Below are 20,925 nucleotides of genomic sequence, written 5' to 3' on the forward strand. Positions count from 1 at the left end.
CGGGCTTCAACACAGACCCTGGCTATGGTAGGGCCACAGACCCAGACACGGTCCTGGGCAGCAGCCAGGTATGGATGGCACTATGGCCCCAGGTGGCAGCACAGGCCACTCAGAATAGCATGGCCCCAACAGCAGTGTGGCCCTCGGATACCAACATAGCCCTAGGTGCAGGCCCAGACACTGCAAATCCACATAGCCTTTGGATTTACCATGGCAACAGGAACCAGAGACATCAACACATACCCAGACATGGCCCTCAGCTGCAGCATGACCTTAAGACACCAACATGGTCTCGAGTATCTAACCAGACCCCAGGCAACCACATGGTCATTGGTTGCAACAGGAGCCACAGACATCAACTCAGACCCTGGGTGCTGTAGGGCTATGGACCCAGACATGGCCCTCAGCAGCAGCTCAGGCCTAGACATCACCATGGCCCCAGGTGGCAAGCAGGCCACCTACATCAGCACACTCCTCACCACCCTCGCATCTTCCATTCTTCCTCATCTCACAGCGCATGAGCCATTCCTCTTCTCCTTCCCATTTCTCTACCACACAGCTGCTCATCATAATGGGATGCACCCATGTGTGCCATGGCTGTCTTCCCAGCAGCCAGGCCTTGAGGACCCAGGCTGGCCTGTGGGTGGCTAGCACCTGCCTGAGCTGAATGGGATCCTACATTTTTGGCTTTTAAAGAGCCTAAGAAGAAAAAGAAGGATTGAGTATAAGCAGTGGAAGCAGGTGGCAGCAGCAAGCACCTTCATGTCCATGTGGATGTCACCCCGGGAGTGTGTGAACAAAGTGCTGTGTTGGGTAGGGGTGGAAGCAAGGTTTCTATTCACCAGAAACTAACCATGTAATCTCTTGAAGAGATTAACCAGACACTTACTGATGAGTATCCCAGACACAGTAGTAGATATATATTAGGTGTGAGGTGTTGTTTTTTTCCCCCCGAGACCGGATCTAACTATACAGTCCAGGCTGGCCTTGAACTCATTATCCTCCTGCCTCAGCCTCCTTAGTGCTAAGATTACAGGTACCTGCCACAACAGTTAGCAACCACCACCACATTTTGAGAGCATATAGAGGGTATCATGTATTGGCATGACACTGTATGCAATAGTGTGCAATGACCCACACTTATCTTCACGTAGCAACTCCACGAAACTCCCCCCGGAGGTCAGTTGACACCCAAAGTCACTCCTTAAAAGTCCTGCAAACCAAATTTCATCTGAGTTTGCCTCCTGTGGGAACCAAACCTTTACTGGAATATGAGGCATTCAAGGAACTCAGGAGACTTTTGAGGGCTTAATGTCTGTTTCAAATTATATACAGAGTACATAAAAATGCTCCGATGGGGTAAGGAAAAGATTGTATGGGATTAGAGATACCTAAAATATATTTTTGGATGCTTCATTAATTTTGGGGATCCTTCAGTAAAAATAACCACTGCTCAATTTTCTCCTTCCAGTAACAGACTATACTGTAGGCAGAGTTTTTCTGTCCCATCGGCCAGCTCCCAAATAATCATTCAGAGACTTATATTAATTATAAATGCCTGGCCATAGCTTCAGCTTATCTCCAGTCAGCTGTTACAACTTAAATGAACCCATTTCTGTTAATCTATGTGCTGCCTGAGGCTCATTCACCTCATCTATGAACTTGCCATAATGCTTCTTCTGCATCTGGCTCTCAACTCCTCTGACTCCACCCGTCTTCTCCCCAGCATTCCCTCTGTCCTGAAAATCCTGCCTAGTCATCAGCCAATCAGCTTTTTATTAACAACGAGAGTAATACGTATTTACAGTGCACAAAAAGCTTATTCCACAGTACCACAGTAGTTCATTTTCTGTTGCTGTGATAAAACAGTGAGAAAAACAATTTAGGGGAGAAAGGGTTTATTTCAGTTTACAGAATGCAGTCCCGAAAGAAGACAAGCAAGGGCAGGAGCCAGAGACAGGCGTGTGGAGGCAGGAAGAGGCAGAGACCATGGAGGAACACTGATTACTAGTTTGCTCACAAGGGCTTCCTCAGCCTGCTTTCTTAAACCCAGGTCAATGGACCCAGGGTTAGCACTATCCACAGCAGGCGGGGCCTCCTACATCAACTATTTTTTAAAAAGGCTCCCACTGACGTGCCTACCGTCCACATCAGACTCTCCCTCCGCTCCCACTGACGTGCTTACCGTCCACACCAGGTTCACATGCCTACCGTCCACACCAGGCCCTCCTTCTACTCCCATTGAAGTGCCTACCGTCCACACCAGGCCCTCCCTCCGCTCCCACTGACATGCCTACCGTCCACACCAGGCCCTCCCTCCGCTCCCACTGAAGTGCCTACCGTCCACACCGAGGCTCTCCCTCCGCTCCCACTGAAGTGCCTACCGTCCACACCAGGCCCTCCCTCCGCTCCCACTGATGTGCCTACCGTCCACACCAGGCTCTCCCTCCGCTCCCACTGAAGTGCCTACCGTCCACACCAGGCCCTCCCTCCGCTCCCACTGAAGTGCCTACCGTCCACACCAGGCCCTCCCTCCGCTCCCACTGATGTGCCTACCGTCCACACCAGGCTCTCCCTCTATTCCCACTGATGTGCCTACCGTTCACACCAGGCTCTCCCTCCTCTCCCACTGAAGTGCCTACCGTCCACACCGAGACTCTCTCTCTGCTCCCACTGACGTGCCTACCGTTCACACCAGGCTCTCCCTCCCAGGTGATAAGTCTTTATTTGACACAAATTAACGCGCACAGAGCTTTGGGAACAGAGAAACAACTGCCTCTTGAAAAGGTCATAATATCACTATCAGCATTTTGAAAAGGAATACTCAGAACTATTTCTTTTGTTTTATTACTGGAAATGATAATTATAACTCATTATAAGAATTCTTAAACTCAACAATAGATTTATCTTGTTTATAATTTCCTAAGACTCATGTTTAAAAATAGAATACATTTATTAATTTAAAAAAAGATCGTACTCAGGAATATAGAAACTCGCTAGTTAGCAATGAAACTTTGAGCTCGAAATTCACCCATGAACAGCCCGCCGTTCCCAGACCTGGTGGGTTCCAGAGAACAACCACAGCTCCTCCCAGGTCCCTGGACTTGGGGTGGGAAGAAGTTCACCCACGAACAGCCCATCGTTCCTAGACCTGGCGGGTTCCAGAGAACAACCACCTCCTCTGGTGCCAGGCAATCAGGCACCATTACTGTGAGTGAGTACAGGGTGGGATATACGAGAAAGAGGGGCAGATTTGAAGAGGCTTGGGCAGTGAGGAATAGGCTGATGCAGATGCTCTCCTGCTACCTAGGCAGGGCCAGATGTCTGGCTCTGGGCTTCTGCCAAGGGCCAGGACTTGGTCCATGACCCTGATGAAGGCAGAGAAGATGGGACTGTACAGAGTCTGCCCTGCCCCTCACCAGCTGAGGCACTCAGGAGAGAGGGTCCTACATGTCACCAGGGAAGCACAATAGAGCTGACCCTGTTCACAGGGGCATGAGCAAGCTGGCCCTGAGGGCATGAGAAAGGGAGAGCAGGTCATACCCCTCTAGTCTGCCATGTGATAGTGTGGGTGAGGGAAAGATGCCTTCCTCCCCTGTTGTGAAATAATGCCCTTGAATACTGGTTTAATAAAATGCTGATTGGCCAGTAGCCAGGCAGGAAGTATAGGCAGGGCCAGCTGAAGAGGAGAATGCTGGGAAGAAAAAGAGCAGAGTCAGGAGTCACCAGACAGACAGAGGAAGCAAGATGACAAGGCAGAACTGAGAAAAGGTACCAAGCCACGTGGCTAAACATAGATAAGAATTATGGGTTAATTTAAGTGTAAGAGCTAATCAGTAATGAGCCTGAGCAATGGCCAAGCATTTATAATTAATATAAGCTTCTGAGTGATTATTTTATAAGCAGCTGTGGGACCACAGGGCTGGGCAGGACCAGAGAAACATTCCGGCTACACTCCCCTCACCCCTCCACACCTGCAGCAGCTGGGGGGCCTGACCACCCCTCCCCAGCTGCAGGATGGGCCTTCTGTCTCAAATGGGCAGCACCATAGAGTTGACCCTGGAGACAGAGGGCATGATGGGCATAGCTGGTGTCTGCAGTGTGGTGGTGGGGACTGACCCCTCTACCAGATACAACCCTTGGGAAAGGAGGCTGACACCCCATCTGTACAGCACGGCCAACCCCGAAGCTGTGAGTGTGGGAGAGTTGTCCCCACTCTTCTTCTGTCATGTGGTGGTGTGGGCGGGGGAGAGGGGACCCCCTCACCCCTCATCCCCCACCACCTGTGACAGATGAGAGAGCTGACTCTCCCCGTTATCATCTGCACTCTGTTCCTTACCTGGGCAGCACCGTAGACCTGATCCTATTGGCAGAGGTGTGGGTGAGATAGGCCCGCGTGGATGAGAGTGGGATCGGTAGCCACACCCCAGTGTCTGCCATGCCATGGTAAGGGCGAGGGAAAGATGCTCTCTCCCTCTTGCCCCTGCTCCCTGTGGCAGGCGAGGGAGCAGACCCCCCCCCCTTACCAGCTTCAGCACTTGGGAACGTGAACCCCACATCTCACCTGGGCGGCACAGTAGAGCTGACCCTGTTGGCAGAGGTGTGGTGAGCCAGCCCCAAAGTTGGGAGCATGGGAGAGCTGTCCCCGTTATGCATCTGTCTCTCGGGATGGGCATGGGCAGGGGAGATAGGCCCCCCACCCATCAACGCCTGAGGCAGGTGGAAGAGCTGGCCCCGAGGTCACAAGAGTGGGAGAACAGTTCCTGTCCCTCATCAGCTGCAGCACACAAGAGTGGCCCCTACACCGCGACAGGGCAACACAGTAGAGCTGGCCCTGAGGGTGAAGGTGTCCAACGCCGAGGACATGACAGCAGAACTGGCCCTGCCACTGCTCATTGCTGCGAGGGGTAAACTAGCCAGGGCAATGCCGGAGCGTTCCCCCTGATGATCAGCCAAGACAGCGAAGAAAGAGGAGAGATGGAGGTCTGACCAACCCTGCAATTACCCAGGCCCAGAACCAGGGTCATGTGTTGTCCCACTCCAACATCCACCCCACCCGTGATCTTCTGGAGCCCTGGGGTGGGTGAGCCTTGATCCTATGGACCCAGGGCTGCAGGATCTCCATGATGCAGGGCAGCAACAGGATGTCCAGGAAGAGTCCCAGTGAGGCCCAGCATCGATGGTGTAGCAGAGACCAGGGGCCTCAAACCAGACCAGTGGTTCTTTGGGATGAACGCCTGCATGTAAAAATGTATGGATAAAGGGGTTTATTGTGTGACTCACTGTGTCACACTGCAGCTTCCATGATGAGATTCTTCCTTTCTTCCTTTTTATTCCCCTTTTCTTCTCTAAAATTTTATTTTGTTTTATTTTGGAGGGGAAGGGAGATGGGTGAGATCAGGAAATGTGATGTGGAGACATGATATGAAAGACAGAAAGAATAAATAAAAAAAGAAAGTTTTAAAAAAACTGAAAAATTAGTGTCACAACTTAAACAGAACCACCAATGTGCAGTTCTTCTGTTTTGGACCAAGGTATGCACACATATATATTTGCTTGAACTGACAACCATAAAAAACAAGGCTTGAAATAAACTCATTCATCAAACAATATTAAATAAGATTGTTTTTAAATGCAAGCTTGGAGATTTCCTCTTTGGACGCTATCTGGTAAAGCATGCTACTTTTACCAAGCAAATTGAGTTACCTGTGTATCCTGCTTAAGGATATTTGAAGTTGTTCTGTTCGAATTTCTAAAGGTCTTATAATAAAAAACATGGAGCCTGACATTAGGGTAAATGCTGAAAGGAACAAGCCACTGCCATGTCTCACCTCGCCAGCTCTATGAATCCTCTGACTGAAATCCTCTGATTTGCAGTCCTCACCCGAAAGGCTCCAGCCGAAAAAGCCTCCAGCTGAAAGGGACACTTCTGCCCAAAAGCGCTCAGTTCCTGTCCCCTCAGGCCTTATTCACCTTTCTGCACTCAGCCACCGCTTCCTGGATTAAAGGTGTGCGATTCCCAGTACTAGGATTAAAGGTGTGTGTCACCACTGCCTGGCCTGTTTTCTCTCCTAGACTGAGTCAATCTCATGTAGTCCAGGGTGGCTTTGAACTCACAGAGATCCAGAAGGGTCTCTGCCTCCTGAAGGATGGGATTAAAGGTGTGTGCCACCACTGCCCGGCATCTGTGTTTAATCTAGTGACTTATTCTGTCCTCTGATCTTCACACAAATTTTATTAGGGTACACAATATATCACCACATTTTATTATATAGAAATAATAGGATAAAAAAGTAGATTATTGAATCTACTCTGAAAAGAAAAAAAGATATAGAAGAGAGGTAGATTATTGCATCTACACTGAAAAAAAAGGAAAATATGGATATGATAAGATAAAAGGTAGATTATTGAATCTACTTTTAAAAAGCAACTACTAGTTTTAAATATTTTACATTGGATTGGATTTTTGTATATTGTGTACAAATCGTGTGTATTGATACAAAGTTGAGATTATTATTGTTAGAACATACTGTACATACATTTCTAATCTCGTTCAAGGTATTGTACCTATACAGTTCATTTAACAATGTAATGCAAATTGCTAGTCTTTGAAAGTTATTATTACCTGTAGATGAAATTCTAAATGGTCTTATTAAATGCAAAACAGAGCCAAATACAGAGTTAAAAGCCCGGAGATCAGAGCAATAGCCAAGAGCTAAGACCACCTTATCTCACCACTCGCTGCCGTCCTTCCCCTGAGAGAGAGAGACCTTCTTCCTGTGTCCTGTCTTTTTATTGCCTTTCTGTTCTGCCTTCTCATTGGCTCTAAACCCAACCACATGACTTCCCTGTCACTGCCTGTCTATACAGACCTCCAGGTCTTTATGGTTGGTACTGGGATTAAAGATGTGTGTCACCATGCTGGTTGTGTCCTTAAACACACAGAGATTCTGCCTGCCATGTGATCAGATTAAGGGCGTGTGCTACCACTGCCAGACTTCTGCTTAACGGCTATGACCTCTGATCTCCAGGCAACTTTATTTATTAACACACAAATAAAATCACATTTCAGCACAAATAAAATATCACCATAATTACCAACTATTTAGGGCAATAAAGAAATGCAGGTTAGTAGTTAGTCAGCTATTTCAATCTAACTTGTAGTCAGGTTAGGTATGTTTTTAAGGTCAAACAGAGATATTTTAGATAGACAGGTCATCTTCAAACACTTCAGAGATCTACAGAATACGGCACTTAAAATGTTTTAATAACATATTCTTTTTTTAATGACAATGAGACATGTCTGCTCTTGTCAGCACCAATGTACTTCAGAGAAGATAATGGACATTGAAGAAACTCCTTATGGAGTTTACTTTCTTTCTGGTAAAGTTAGCCACTGGATAAGAAAGTACCCTTGCCTCAACTGCTCACGGTATGCTGTCCAAATGGACAAGCAGGACACAAAAGAAAGTTCTGCTGCACCTTGCTAAAACAAGGTAGATGGCCCTTTAGACAATCCTGCTTCACAGAAAGGTCTGTCAGGTATGCTAGGCCTATAGGCTGAAGATGGATATCCCAACGTTGCAGAGGAACCTTGGGTGACTGTCCAGGCAGCCAGCTGTTTCTGTCATTTCTCATATTTTTTTGGAAGTCACTTGTTTGCACTTCCTGTTTACTTAGGTAATATTATTTCCTTGTCAGGTCTCTGATGGAGTTGAAGACTAGATAGTTACAGTTTTACTTATTAACAAATTCAGAAAAGAAACTCACTAAAGAGATGTAAAATGTATAAGTTTGAAAGACATTGAAAGATAGTTTTGGGTTGATAATACAAGTTAGGATAGAAAGTGAATTAGGTACAACACTTTGGACTCACCAAAATAGGATAAATAATGGAATATTTTCTCTGAATTTATCAATTGTTAATGGACTGGACATTGTTAGTGTAATTCTTGATTGTATATATTGTATATACTTATTGTACTTATTGTATATAGTTTTTATGATATTAGTTATAACCTTCTTTTATTATTTTAGACAAAAAAGGGGAAATGTGGTGATATATTATGTACCCTAATAATTTGCCTGAAGATCAGAGAACAGAACAAGTCACTAGATTAGCATAGATGCTAAGCAGTGGTGGTACACACCTTTAATATTATCACTCAAGAGGCAGAGACTCTTCTGGATCTCTGTGAATTCAAAGCCACTCTGGACTACATGAGATTGACTCAGTCTAGGAGAGAAAACAGAGCCAGGCAGTGGTAGCACACACCTTTAATCCTAGCACTGAGAAGCACACAGGCCTTTAATCCCAGGAAGTGATGGCTGGGCAGAGAAAGGTATTGGAGAAATTATTTTGGCCACTCCACGTAGTTAAAAGGATATTTATTAAATGGTGTAACTCACAAATTAAGTAATGGGTAGGTCGCAGGGTCTGGGGAAGGTGTAATGCAGTCCAGCGGTGTTCTCCAGAGCTCTGCACAGTCAATCTGCACCGGTCAGCGTCAGCGTTCCGGCACCGAGAGAGCGCCCAGAGCGAGCGCTGGCCCATCCAGCTCTCGGGTCCCCAGGCGCCTCCCCTCGCCCCGCCTCGTAGGCGTGACAGTTGCCAGAGTCTCAATGGGGGTTGGAACTTCCAGAACCAAGCTGGAATGGCTACCCACTACATCTCCCCCTTTTTGTCTAAATAAGAAGGTTCTAAACTAATACAAGACTATATACAAAGGAATGGTTATCAAATATTGTCCAGAAATAATGAGGGATAATGACCGAGATAAGATGTAACTACAACCAATGCAAACAATATCAAGCAAGAAACACATACTAAAATCCAGAGAAGTATAGAGCATAGGTAAACAGCATGTTATAAAGATCATTCAAAGGTGTCCTATCCTAAAGAACCTGAACCTAATACTTAATATGTTCTATCTAAGATATTATATATACTAAGTTGTAACTATAACTGCTAGTCTTCAATCCCATCAAAGACCTGAGAAGGAACATAATGGTCCCTGAGAAATGGTAGATGGATGCAAGCAACTTGCGGGAATCTTGCAAGAGTAGACCAAGACAGCTGGCAGCCTGGACAGTCACCTAATGTTTCTCAGCATTGTTGGTGCATTCAAATTGGCTACAGGCCTAGAGTATCTGACAGACCATTTTCAGAAGCAGGATTTCTGAAAGACCATCTTACCCTGTCTTGGCAGAGTACAGTGGTCACTTTCCTTGTGTCCTGCTTGTCCAGAAAGGAGAGCATTGCATTTGTACTGTCAGCCATCAAGGCAAGGGCAGTTCTTTGCCCAGTAGGCCATTTTGTGCCAAAGGACAAACTTCCAAATGGAAATGTCTTAGAAGCCCAACATTCTCTCGGGATCAATTGGTGCGGCCAGGAGCAATTGTGTCTCACGTCAACAGAATTCTAAGTTATTTAAATGCCATATTCTCCAGGTCTATGAAGTGTTTGAAGATTACCTGCCCATCTGACCTATGTATCTGTAAATCTGGATAACCTAACTAACGTAACTATAGAGATGACAGGCATAGGCGACTATAAATCTATAAATCTTATCTATCGAAATAACCTAAGGACTAAGGCTTCACATAAATAAGGTAAACAGTCTATAAGCAAATGTATGGTGAAGAACGATGACTTCAAAATTGTGACAATACACAAGATATTTATAACAGAGGTAGGAATATATAGTGCGATATGCAATATGACAATAATATTAAATATATATCAATATACCGAATATCCTAAACAGAAGTAGAGCATATATAAAGTATGACAGATATAAATTTACATTTGTATCAATATAAAAATGTTTCAAATAAGAGTAGAAATATATGTACATTATAACAAATATAGTTCTGTATTTGTATCAATATACAAATTATCTTAAACAGGAGTATAAAATAGTTTACATTTGTATCAACATATAAGAATCTATAACAGTACAAATTACAGTGCAAATTATTAAAGGTATATAAGATGTGAGGGGACAGGAACCAAAGGCTTTTCAGCAGAAGCATTCCTTTCAACTAGATGCTTTTTCTGCTGGAGTCTTTTAGCTAAGGACTGAGAGGATTTCAGTCAGAAGATTCATGGAGTTGGCGAGGTGAGACTTGGCAGTGGCTTGTGCCTTTGTCTCTCTGATCTTCCAGCATTTACCCCGATATCAAGCTCCAGGTTAATTATTATAAGACCTTGAGGATTCAAACAACAGTGTTCCTCTAATGGCTCTTTGTCACATTTAAGATGTAAAGATGCAAACCTAGAAACCAAACCAGAAGTTTCAAGGGAGAGAGGGAACTTGGTTAAGACTTAGTTAAAATGAACTATTTTTCTCCATGTGATGTACCATCATGGCCTACGCACAGTACAGACTACATCTCTACTTGCTTTAATGTCTTGTCTGAGTGCCTCCTGCATAACCCAGCCTCCACAAATCAGGTACCTCCAGTTGTCCCATCATTTATAGTCTTGCTTTTATCAGACATCTAAACTACTCAATGCAGCCTGAGCATCTGGGCCACTGCTAGGGAAGCAGGCAAGCAACTGCAGAGTCACAATTGCTGGCTGAAATAGCAGTAGATTAAGGCACAGCCACTCCGCATAAGATAAAATAATTTGCCACTCCATCGTGTGGCATGACCACACAGACAGAAGTAACGCCAGCTGGCTCTGCTACAGTTACAGGCTGGGTCTCTGCATGAGCACTCTTGGCAGTCCTCTGCTGCTTGCTGGGACTCTGGAAAGCAGGCTGGCACTTGAAATTTGTAGAAGGGGCTTGAGTTCACCACCTACACTGCCCACAAACAGTGGGAAATCAGCAGATTTGCTGAGATACCTGGGAAGGCCTTTAGGTGAGAGTTAAATAATATTAAAAAGAAAAAATTTCCCATGTTAAGAATGGCAAACACCAGTTGGGCAGTAGTGTTTCACACCTTTAATCCCAGCATTCAGGAGGCAGAGCCAGGCAGATCTCTATGAGTTCGAGGCCAGCCTGATCTACAGCGCAAGATCCACCACAGGCACCAAAATTACATGGAGAAACCCTGTCTCAAAAAACAACCAAAACAACAACAACAACAACAACAACAACAACAACAACAAAGAATGAGAAACACCACAACGCAGGACGCTAGGATGCAATATAGTGATATTATGGATGGTTTGAAAATGGAAAATTTAAATGAGGGGACAAATGACTTAGCTGGCATTGAAATAATGTCAGTTGTAATTACTATTAGTTTGATATTTTATTCTTAAAAAAGAGGTTTAATAATCGCCAAATATGAAAATTTGACTGATAAAATATAAGCTTTAGAAAGACTTATTACTGATAAAATACAAGCCAATAAAAACAAGGCTGATAAGATAAAATTCTTAGAAGGATTTACTATTGATAAGCTATAAGCTTTATAAAGACTTACTATTGATAAGATATAAGCCTTAGGAAGACCTACTAATGAAAATAAGGTAAATACTCAGACACAGACAGAGGAATTTAGAGCAGAACCTATCACACCATTGAATTATGAAATTGAAAAAGAGTGTAGCAGGCCAAGGTTATTAGAAAACCAACCTTAACTTATCCAGTTACCATACAAGAATGACCACCAGATGATAGGCACACCCAAGGCTATGCAGAAGTTAATTGGAATCCTGTAGAAATGTTAAGATTTGAAGAAATTCAAGGAAGCAGTCATTTCATATGGTATGCATTCACCCTTTGTGAAGCAGATGTTAAATTCATAGACTACTTGGAGCAGAATTATTCCGCAACACTAAGAAGGTTTAGTTACAGGAATATTGGAAGCTGGTCCTCAGTTACAACAAAGAACATGATGGAGAGAGGAAGCTAGGGTTATAGAACAATGAGGTAGGGCTAGAGGTCATGAAATTTCCCAAGACCAGCTTCCCAGTGAGGGCCAGTATGCCAGTCTGCAAAGGACCCTCCATATTTGATGATAACACCTTGATTCTATGATGTATAGTGTAGTGGGTAGCCATTCCAGCTTGGATCTGGAAGTTCCAACCCCCATTGAGACTCTGGCAACTGTCACGCCTACGAGGCAGGGCGAGGGGAGGCGCCTAGGGACCCGAGAGCTGGATGGGCCAGCGCTCTCTCTGTGCGCTCTCTCGGTGCCGGGATGCGGGATGATGAAAGGTAGATTGTGCAGAGCTCCAGAGAACACCGCTGGATTGCAATACACCTTCCCCAGACCCTGCGACCTACCCATTACCTAATTTGTGAGTTACGCCATTAAATAAATATCCTTTTAACTAAGTGGAGTGGCCAAAATAATTTCTCCAATATCTGGCACCCAACATGGGGCCCGAACCCACAACCCTGAGATTAAGAGTCTCATGCTCTACCGACTGAGCTAGCCGGGCTATCCTAACAAGAAAGGAACAACAGCTGCAGAGAGACATTGGACGACAGACAAAACTCCTGAGCTAAACCAACCAGTTTATTTCAAGGATGTGCTGACCTCAGAATGGAAACCTGGATATGTTCTACGTTGGGGAAGGGGTTTTGCCTTTGTTTCTGCAGGAGAAGAAAAGCTATGGATACCAACAAAATTAATAAAAATCCGATTCGAACATGAAAAACCCCTTGATGAAGAGAAGTAAAAGATCATCCACCAATGTGACATCTCTACAAGTTGTAAGAAAAATTTAACAAACAAAGGGTGGGGTAGGGTTCTGTTTTTGTCTTTCCAGGATAATGGAAATACCCATCTTCCAAAACTCATAAGGCCTTGGATATCCGGATGTTTACAGCAGAAAGGAAGAACCTATTGGTACCAATCTACACATGGTAAAATCTCACTGTCTAACATCTTTCTATCAATCTAGAAAAGTTGTGGTTCCAATTCAATTATAGCCAAGCTGGCTTTGAAGATGGAATTGGCTCACTCCTTCTCTAAACCCAAGCATATTGCTAAAAGAAAAGTTTGAGAGATTCTTCAGTCCCGTATCAGAAGAGTCCTCTGGTGTGAGACAGAAGGAAACCAATAAAAAGGGACCATTGTCTTCTAAATTCTAATTCTCTCCATGCTTACTCTTGATTTCTCAGAATCCTTTTTTTTTTTTTTTTTTTTTTTTTTTTTTTTTTTTTTTTTGAGACAGGGTTTCTCTGTGTAACTTTGCGCCTTTCCTGGGACTCACTTGGTAGCCCAGGCTGGCCTCGAACTCACAGAGATCCACCTGGCTCTGCCTCCCGAGTGCTGGGATTAAAGGCGTGCGCCACCACCGCCCGGCCAGAATCCTTTCTTACATGCTATGTCCTCTTTAAATCCAAACCTCCCATTTTTGATAACAAATAAGTTTTTCCAATAGCAATCTCAGAAGTCTCCAGAAGGAAGATGGGGCCCCAACAACAACAACTCTACCCAATCCAGAATGATGCCATGGTAATCATCATCATACTACACTTCTTGCCAGAATTTCAGACAATCTTACGCATTACTCTAAAACTTGCTGCAGAACCTACAGTTAGTCTAACTGAGATTTAACTATCTGAGCTTTCTCACAGTACCCAACAGAGATAACATCACCCCCTAAACGGCAGGAAGCAATTCTAAGAAAACGACGCCCCTTCTCCCTTAGGTTTCATAATTCTCAGGGTTATGGATGACAGTTATAGGGTTGGGGGTGGAAGAAAATATTAACTCAGTATTGTAAAGAAAAAAAAGGGGGGGGAGAAGAAATGGAACGGATAGGTATAAGATATGATGGTAAATCATTGTATATACTAGTAAACAAACTTAGTAAAATAGCAACCTTAGATAATTTGCACTGTAATTTGTACTGTTATAGAATCTTATATGTTGATACAAATGTAAACTATTTTTATACTCCTGTTTAAGATAATTTGTATATTGATACAAATACAGAACTATATTTGTTATAATGTACATATATTTCTACTCTTATTTGAAACATTTTTATATTGATACAAATGTAAATTTATATCTGTCATACTTTATATATGTTCTACTTCTGTTTAGGATATTCGGTATATTGATATATATTTAAGATTATTGTCATATTGCATATCCCACTATATATTCCTACCTCTGTTATAAATATCTTGTGTATTGTCACAATTTTGAAGTCATCATTCTTCACCATACATTTGCTTATAGACTGTTTACCTTATTTACATGAAGCCTTAGTCCTTAGGTTATTTTGGTAGATAAGATTTATAGATTTATAGTCCCCTATAATATGGTGATATTTTATTTGTATTGAAATGTGATTTTAATTTTATGTTAATAAATAAAGTTGCCCTGGGGTCAGAGCTATTAGAGCCATAGCAAGAGTGTGATGGTTAGAAGAGCTAGGTAGATTTCTGTGTGTTCAGGGATACAGCCAGTATTGGAGACATACGCCTTTAAGACCTGGAGGGCGGTACTTACAGGCAGTGATGAGGCAGTCACATGTTTGGGTTTACAACCAATGAGAAAGAATTGGCCTTGGTAGAAAAGAAAGTACATGAAGGGCATGTGGATCGTATTGATCCAAAGCTGGATTGCATTTTGGTTATTTTACCTTCTAGGCATTCTCCTACTGGAATATTAATGCAGAGGGAAGATATTATATTGGAATGGATATTCTTACCAAATAAACCAAATAAAAAATTAAAAACTTATAGGGAAAAAATCTCTGACTTGATTTGGAAAGGAAAATTGAGATTTCGTCAATTAGCAGGCATAGACCCAGCAGAAATTGTCGTACCTTTAACTAAGGAGGACATTGAAAAATTATGGACAGAAAGTGAACCTTGGCAAAGAGCTTGCAGTAATTTTTTGGGAGAAATTAACAGCAAATATCCCAAAAGCAATAGAATTGATTTTATAAAGAGAGCTGATTGGATCTTGCCTCGAATTGTACGGCAAAAACCCATATCTGGAGTTCGTACATTTTATACAGATGCCAACAAACAAGGAAAGGCAGGTTACAAATCAGAAAATTTAAGTAAAGTGGTTCAAATTCCTTATAATTCAGTGCAAAAATCAGAATTGTATGCTATTCTGTTGGTATTAATGGATTTTTCAGAACCTCTCAACATAGTAACTGACTCTCAGTATGCTGAAAGAGTGGTATTACATATTGAGACTGCAGAATTTATCCCTGATGCTTCAGAATTAACTTCACTATTTATTCAATTACAAGATACAATCAGGAAAAGGAGTCATCCTTTATATATAACTCACATCCGATCTCATACTGGTCTGCCAGTCCCTTTAGCACAAGGCAATGATGAGATTGATAAATTATTGATAGGAAATGTGCTGGAGGCCTCAGAATTTCATAAAAAACATCATGTCAATAGTAAGCATTTAAAAAAGGATTTTTTCATAACCTGGCAACAAGCCAAAGAAATCGTAAAGAAATGTCCTACTTGTTCCTTCTATAATCAAACACCATTACCAGCAGGATGTAACCCAAAGGGTACTCAGAGGAATGAAATCTGGCAGATGGACGTGTTTCACTTTGCAGAATTTGGAAAATTGAAATATGTACACCACACTATCGATACTTATTCAGGATTTCAATGGGCAACTGCTCTGAGTTCTGAAAAAGCTGATTCTGTAATCACTCATTTGCTAGAAGTTATGGCCATCATGGGTATACCTGCACAAATCAAAACTGACAATGCTCCATCATATGTCTCTGTTAAAATGAAACAGTTTTTTGCTTATTACAAAATAAAGCATATTACAGGTATACCACATAATCCTACAGGTCAAGCAGTTATAGAAAGATCAAACAGAACTCTAAAGGATATGCTAAATAAACAGAAAGGAGTAACAAAAACCCCCAGAAATAGACTGCATAATGCTCTATTAACTTTGAATTTTCTGAATGCCAATGAGAAAGGAACAACAGCTGCAGAGAGACATTGGATAATAGAAAAAACTACAGAATTAAATCAGCCTATATACTTTAAGGATGTGCTGACCTCAGAATGGAAACCAGGGTATGTATTACGTTGGGGACGAGGTTTTGCTTTTGTTTCTACAGGAGAAGATAAGCTGGGGGTACCATCAAAATTGATAAAGGTTCGATTTGAACAAGAGAAACCTCTTAATTAGAGATGGTAGTTCATCAACCAGCATGAACATCCAATTTAAACTAACTTGTACCAGTAACACATGCCTTTTTATTTAATCAGATAATAACTTGCCAAAAGGGAACATCCCCAAAATTAGTCTTGGGGAAAGGTTTTTGTTTTTGTCTTTTAGGGGAATGAAGGTTAATGAATCTGAAGGACACAAGAAAAACGAGAAAACTGAAGAAAAGGGACAAATCATCTATCCCAGGAAACAGAGTGAAACGGCGTATGGGTATATATAATCTAAAAAAATTTTATGTCTTCTTAAATGTTTGTTTCTGCTTTTTTCTAAAGATTTAACACTATTGGTCTTCTAATAGTCCCAGTTCAATTAAAATTTAAAGCTGACTTTGGAGTTGGAGAATGGCTCTCTCCTTCTTTAAACTCAAGCATGTTGTTAAAAGGAAAATACAAACTCCCTGTATCATGCCAGAATAAAAGAGCCATTTTCTGCTATGGGACAGGACAGAAGCCAAATTAATTAAGGGACTATTCTATTACTAATCTCAACTCTTTGATTCTATTCTGATTCTTTAAACTTTTCTTAAAGTATAAATCTTATATCAAAATTTACAAGATTAATATATATATATATATACATTTTAAACTTTGTTAAGATATGAATGGTCATATAGATTACTAACTAATTCTAGAAAAAAGGCTTCAATTAGCTGCATATATATGTCTTTGTGTTCGAGTCTCTTATCAGTTTTCTGCAGGAAATCACGGCCAGGCCTAACATCAACTGAAGTCTCCAGGAAGAAGATGGGGCCCCACAACAACAACCACAACAACAACAATTCCACGTGGACAATAATAATATCACTGAACTGACAAACATCATCTACAGATCAGCTCAGAGCAATTTTGAGATGACTAGCTGAGATGATCCAGTCTCAAAGACTACTTGAATAAGGACTTGAGATAAACCCTGAACTTTGGCATTATACACAGACTGGATAATAATGAAGGATATAGTTACCTTTCCTAGAATTTGACAATTAACCTAAATTTTTCTTTCAGGATAAAGATAACTTCGCCCATACCCAGCAGGAAGCAATTTTAAGAATATGACGCCCACATTCCCAAAAAAGTGGTGTGGGGCGGGTGGTTTTTTTGGTTCTTTTTAACGGGTTTTGGGTCTGGGATAATTTTCATTAAATAGGGGGGTTGGTTACAAGTTGTTTTCAAGGGTTAGGAAAAAGGCTAAGCAAAGGAGATTAGATTTAAGGTTCTTGTTTTTAAAAAAAAAAAAGAAAGAAAAGAAAAGAAAAAGACAATTACTAGTTTTAAATACTTTATATTATTACCAACTATTAGGATATAAAGAAATGAAAGTTAGTAGTTAGACATTACAATAGAAATTGCAGTCATATTAGATATGTTTTAAAAATTGAGCAGATATATTTTAGACAGGTCATCTTCAAACCCTTCAGAGATCTACTGAATATGGCATTTAAAATGTTTTAATAACTTAGAAATTTTTCTTTTTTGAGACATGTCGGCTCCTGGCAGTACCAATCTACTTCAGAGAAAATATGGGCATTGAAGAAACTGCATATGGAGTTAACTTTCATTGTGGCAAAAGTTAGCCACTGGACAACAAAGTATCCTCAAATCAACAGGACAAAATGGACAGATAGAACACGATACAAAGGACTACCGATTCCTGCCAAAACAAGTGTGGTTATGGCTTTATCAGAAGGCATCTTCTGAGGCCAGGACAATATGGCACCATCCCTGAAGTGGCCTTCTCAATCCGGAAAAGGTACAGTGTCCTTTTCTTCGAAGGCAGCTGAACAGGAAGTGGGCCGATGGCTTCTGTTGTGCAATGGAACAGCAACTGAAAGCTCACGCCTCTCAATAGTAGACTGGCATTTAATAGAGGGATGTGGAGAAGAAGGGGATGCTGAGATGAAGCCATATATACACAGCCAAGAAGAATGGACAGCTGAATTCAAAAACCATCAACAATTTCCAGAATTTAAAATCCTGAATCATGACATGACACTAGTGGAATTCAGGTGTTTCTGGTACATGGACTGCTCTCACCCAATGTGTGGTTGAACTGTTGACCTTGTGTACAACCTACTTCACAAATGAGTCTGTCAGATACAAGAAGCCTATAGGCTGAAGATGATGCCCCAACACTGCGAAGAAACCTCAGGTGACTGTCCAGGCAGCTGGCTGTTTCTGTCAACTCACAAAATTTTTGGAAGTTGCTTTTGGGCACTTCCTGTTTTTATTTTTGTTAGCTAATATTATTTCCTTCTTGGGTCTCTGAGGGAGTTGAAGATTAGTTAGTTATAGTTGAAGATTAATTAGGATAGAAAGTGAATTAGATACATTTTGGACTTACTAAAATAGGATAGATAAGGGAATTATTTTCTCTGATTTGTCAAATACAAATGGACTAGACATCATTTAGGTATTTGTTACTTGTATATATTGTATATAGTTATTGTACATTTGTATATAGTTTTTGTTTTGTTAGTTATAACCTTTTGCCTTTTTTCTTTTTATTAAAATAGAAAAGGGGAAATATGGTGATATTTTATTTGTATTGAGATGTGATTTTAATTTTATGTTAATAAATAAAGTTGCCCTGGGGTCAGAGCTATTAGAGCCATAGCAAGAGTGTGATGGTTAGAAGAGCTAGGTAGATTTCTGTGTGTTCAGGGATACAGCCAGTATTGGAGACATACGCCTTTAAGACCTGGAGGGCGGTACTTACAGGCAGTGATGAGGCAGTCATGTGGTTGGGTTTACAACCAATGAGAAGGCAGAACAGAAAGACTATTTAAACACAGACAAACAGGAAGTAGCTCTCTCTCGGGGAAGCTAGGAGCACTGTAGGAGGTAAGATTTTATCTCTGAGCTCTGACCTCTCGGCTTTCTCTTTTACATTGGCTCTGTGTTTTTTATTTTAATAAGACAATTGGATACATCTGCACCCTATGCCTGTCATCTCTATAGTTATGTTAGTTAGGTTATCCAGATTTACAGATACATAGGTCAGATGGGCAGGTAATCATCAAACACTTCATAGACCTAGAGAATATGGCATTTAAATAACTTAGAATTCTGTTGACGTGACACACAATTGCTCCTGGCTGCACCAATTGATCCCAAGAGAATGTTGGGCTTCTAAGACATTTCCATTTGGAAGTTTGTCTTTTTGACCCAAAATGGCCTACTGGGCAAAGAACTGCCCTTGCCTTGATGGCTGACAGTACAAATGCAATGCTGTCCTTTCTGGACAAGTGGGACACAAGGAAAGCGACCACTGTACTCTGCCAAGACAGGGTAAGATGGTCTTTCAGAAATCCTGCTTCTGAAAATGGTCTGTCAGATACTCTAGGCCCGTAGCCAATTTGAATGCACCAACAATGCTGAGAAACATTAGGTGACTGTCCAGGCTGCCAGCTGTCTTGGTCTACTCTTGCAAGATTCCCGCAAGTTGCTTGCATCCATCTACCATTTCTCAAGTACCATTATGTTCCTTCTCAGGTCTTTGATGGGATTGAAGACTAGCAGTTATAGTTACAACTTAGTATATATAATATCTTAGATAGAACATATTAAGTATTAGATTCAGGTTCTTTAGGATAGGACACCTTTGAATGATCTTTATAACATGCCGTTTACCTATGCTCTATACTTCTCTGGATTTTAGTATGTGTTTCTTGCTTGATATTGTTTGCATTGGTTGTAGTTACATCTTATCTCGGTCATTATCCCTCATTATTTCTGGACAATATTTGATAACCATTCCTTTGTATATAGTCTTGTATTAGTTTAGAACCTTTTTATTTAGACAAAAAGGGGGAGATGTAGTGGGTAGCCATTCCAGCTTGGATCTGGAAGTTCCAACCCCCATTGAGACTCTGGCAACTGTCACGCCTACAAGGAGGGGCAAGGGGAGGCGCCTGGGGACCTGAGAGCTGGATGGGCCAGCGCTCTCTCTGTGCGCTCTCTCGGTGCCAGGACGCGGGACCATGAAAGGTGGATTGTGCAGAGCTCCGGAGAACACCGCTGGATTGCAATACACCTTCCCCAGACCCTGCGACCTACCCATTACTTAATTTGTGAGTTACGCCATTAAATAAATATCCTTTTAACTACGTGGAGTGGCCAAAATAATTTCTCCAATAGTATAGCAGCTTTGAATGATTGGAATGGGGTTGAAGAATCAGGAAAGAGGACTGAGTCATTTAATAAAATTATACAAAGCCCAAAAGAAGCTTTCACTGATTTTTTTTAAAACCAAGATTAACTTCAGCTGTAAATAGAGTGGTATCAGATCCAGAAGTTAGACAAATATTAATTAAATCTTTGGCTTTTAAAAATGCTAATTCATGCCGGGCGTTGGTGGCGCACGCCTTTAATCCCAGCACTCGGGAGGCAGAGCCAGGCGCATCTCTGTGAGTTCGAGGCCAGCCTGGGCTACCGAGTGAGCTCCAGGAAAGGCGCAAAGCTACACAGAGAAACCCTGTCTCGAAAAACCAAAAATAAATAAATAAATAAATAAATAAATAAATAAATAAATATAAATAAATAAATAAATAAAATGCTAATTCAGAATGTAAAAGGGTGATTAGGCCTTTAAAAGCAAGATCAGCACCCACAGAAGAATGGACCCACAATACAACTGACATTGGGTCTCATACTTACAATGATACTTGGATACAAGAGGTGATTTCTAAAAATTTTAAGAAAAATCAAAAGGTCAGATGTTTTAATTGTGGTAAACTAGGTCATCTGAAAAGGGATTGTAGAAAAGGTGTTTCTA

This window comes from Peromyscus maniculatus, chromosome 3 (assembly GCF_049852395.1).
Source record: "Peromyscus maniculatus bairdii isolate BWxNUB_F1_BW_parent chromosome 3, HU_Pman_BW_mat_3.1, whole genome shotgun sequence".
Lineage (NCBI taxonomy): Eukaryota > Metazoa > Chordata > Mammalia > Rodentia > Cricetidae > Peromyscus > Peromyscus maniculatus.